This window comes from Austrofundulus limnaeus, unplaced genomic scaffold, assembly GCF_001266775.1.
Source record: "Austrofundulus limnaeus strain Quisiro unplaced genomic scaffold, Austrofundulus_limnaeus-1.0 Scaffold382, whole genome shotgun sequence".
Taxonomy (NCBI): domain Eukaryota; kingdom Metazoa; phylum Chordata; class Actinopteri; order Cyprinodontiformes; family Rivulidae; genus Austrofundulus; species Austrofundulus limnaeus.
Window position 1 is genome coordinate 521,657 of NW_013952784.1, and position 3,342 is coordinate 524,998.

A 3,342-nucleotide genomic window follows, 5' to 3' on the forward strand; every position below is an offset into this window, starting at 1 on the left:
GCTAAAGAGCTACGGCTAATTTTTCGGCCCACACACATTGAAATTGTAATTGTTAGACGCTAGTCTGGTTTTCTGCGGCTGCATGATCCTAGCCGAGGTAGATGTGGGAGTGATCCATTCCATATCGAGTAAAAAAAAACAGGGAGCTTAGCTTTCTGTTTTAATGTAGCCAAGAGGACAGAATTCGTCTTAGGTGAGTGTAGGCAGTTTAAATATGCTTAAACTGCTGAGGGAAAATGTAATTTTCCGTTTTTGTTTCTATTGAGGAGACATTTGTGGGCTAGAATGTCATTTTAAGTGACAGCCGTCCCGACTTTTGTTTTGACAAAGTTGCTTAGGTAGTGCACTGCGCACGAGTTTTCAGCCAAAGAATGCGACCAGCGGGCTTCTTTTTGAGCACAGGCCATGGTAAATAAATACGGCGCTGGAAGCCGTGAATAAGTGTCTGCGGGTATGGAGTTTGATAAATTAGCTTCCCGGGCGGTGGCAGTGCTAGTCTGAAAACAGCTCAGCTGCCTTCCGTGATCGCTTCCAACGTGTTTCTGCATTCTTGGTAAATCATTTCCACGACATCCACAAAATAATACATTTAAAAACAAAGCTTTGAAGCACTGTTTATATAACCTGTTTATCTATTCAAATCCCAGTTTTAACTGTTAAAGTTTAGCTTATGAAGTGAAAAGCAAATGGTTTGATCTGAAATTTGCTATTTTGATTAGATTTTTTTTTCATTTTGTTTAATTGGCTAACAAAGATCTCTCTGTACAGTTTTTCTTTAAATCAGAAACACTTTATTGCCACTGTCAGTAAACGAGTTACAGACTAGGAATTTGCTCTGGTGTAATGATGCTGAGTGTAATGGTTTAAGCATAAATTGTCTTTTTACATTCCAAATAAATAAATAAATAAATAAATAAATAAATTGTCAATATGAAAAGAACATTTTACAACCATGTGAACCAGAAAGGATTTCCTAACATCTCGTGGAGTACCAGCCTTTAAAGCCCAACAAACACTTGTGCACAAACAATAGAATACAGCAGCCTCCATAAACTTGCATAAATTCCCATCACATGAAGGCGAGGACACAAATCAAGTTTTCAGTGCACAATCTAAATATAATCTGATCCCTCCAGACAGAATTTAGTGACAAATGTCAACAGGGTCTAAAAGCACAGAGCCTCTGAATCAACAAATAAAAAGTCAGTAAGAAATTCTAAAAGGACCGTCTCGGTGCTGCTGTGTGATTTAGACACTGAAAGGTTTTAAAACTTGTATTTACTTTAGTTGACATTAAAATTCAATCAGGACCATATGAATCTGCTGATTCACTATTCTTTTAGGTTTTAGTTTCTGTGTATTTTAATCCATTACTGCATACTTTTTACTATTTGAGTCCCCTCCTATACCAATTTTGCTACTTTTAATAGACTTTTGCTACTGTCAGCATTTATAGTATTCTGCTACATTTAAACCTGTGATACTTTTGCTTTTATGACTTTAGATTTTAACTAGTGTTTTGATCCTTAACATTTAGTTTATTTTAGGTTATAACTTGTGGTCGTAACTTGCTGTTAAGTGCCAGGAGGACTGCGACCAGTTATACATCGGGGAAACAAAGCAGCCACTGTTCAAAAGAATGTCCCAACACAGACGAGCTACATCTGATGGCCAGAACTCTGCAGTTTTCACTCATTTACAGGCCAGCGGTCACTCTTTCAGAGATGAGGATGTTCTCATTCTTGATAGAGAGGAACGTTGGTTTGAGAGAGGAGTAAAAGAAGCCATTTTTGTGAAGAAAGACCGTCCATCATTAAACAGAGGTGGGGGCCTCCGTTTTCAGTTGTCCCCCTCCTACAGTGCTGCTATTGCCAGTATCACTCCACCCCTGTTAACAATAGGTGTTAATTAGGTGTCAATGATAGCCATGTGATGTGAGTATGAGTCACATGGAGGCAGGGCTTAAAAGCCTGAATTTTGCCTGAAACTCTCAGACTGAAGAAGTCTCTTGGAGGAGAGACGAAACGTTTCATTAGAGAAGAACCCGTCCAGAAGACCTATACAATTTTTTCAATTTGATTTTTTACCTGGATTACTGAGATGCATCAGGACGTTATAACTTGTGATTTGCTCATTTAGGCTTTTAGCCAGTAATTTGCTTCTTTTGGCAACAACTTCTTAGTTTCATCCTCTGTCCTGTAGCAGTCAGCATCACACAGTATTTACTGAGAAAAATACAATTTTGGATTAAACCTTGACAAGTAAAAGGACCGTGGTTCTCCTCTGCACATTATTGAAAACCTTTTTCAGACCGATCACTCTCTTTGACCCTATGAACGAGGGGCAGCACACACAACTAGAACAGAGTTAGTGCCACAACCAATGAGGCATATTTACTAGAGGAGCTATCACGTGACTTTGGGTATGCTAAACGCGACTCCATCTTGACACAGTCATTCAACCACTGAACACAGACCAGCAATGCCGTGTCACTGTGCAGCGTTCGCTTGCAGCAATCGTAGGGGAAAATGTTCGGACCTCATAACATTTAATCGGTAAGTTTTTTTTTTCTTTTAAATAAGAAGGCTATGTTTAGCCTTGTGTTTATGTTCAGAATTAGTTCTGACAAGAAATGGATCAAAATCAGTTGTGAACTACATGAAATCTCCCACTGGTGGAGGGTGAAATTAAATTTTTGTTTGTGTTTTTGTATTTCTGTTGAGTCAAGGTGTGCCATTAAAACAAAGCCAGAAGTGTTGATTTGTACTCCTGATTGCTTACTAAAGTTTTGTATCAATAAGTATGTAATATTGACACAACAGACACATTGTTATTTATCTAAATTTATTAAGAAAAAGAAAGAAAAATACCCTGACATTTGCTTTGTGGATTAAAGCTCTGTAACAGTATTTATTTTTCACATGAAGTAATATTTTTATCTATCTAAATTTATTCCAGTGTGCCTCGGAAAACAAGTCTCATTATGGCATGGACAACAATTAATTTGACCTCATCCAACTCCTGGTGAACAGTTACTACACCGTCAGGCAGAAACATGTTGCCAGATTACACGCCTCACAGCTTAAAAAGAGTCTGTTCGTCAGAAACTAAGCTCATTCTCTTCAAAGGCCAATAATTAAATACAGGAGAAAAAAACACTAAAAAATATAGTAAAGCACAGAATAACTATGGACTTGCATTTATTTAACAAATGATTGTCAATCTTATTATTGAACACAATTTAGTTTTTTTATTTTAAATTTTATTTTTTTAGTTTGTTGTATATTTCTAAACGATGTTTTCAAAATGATGCTTACCTTAGTTTTTGTATTGTATTTTGAT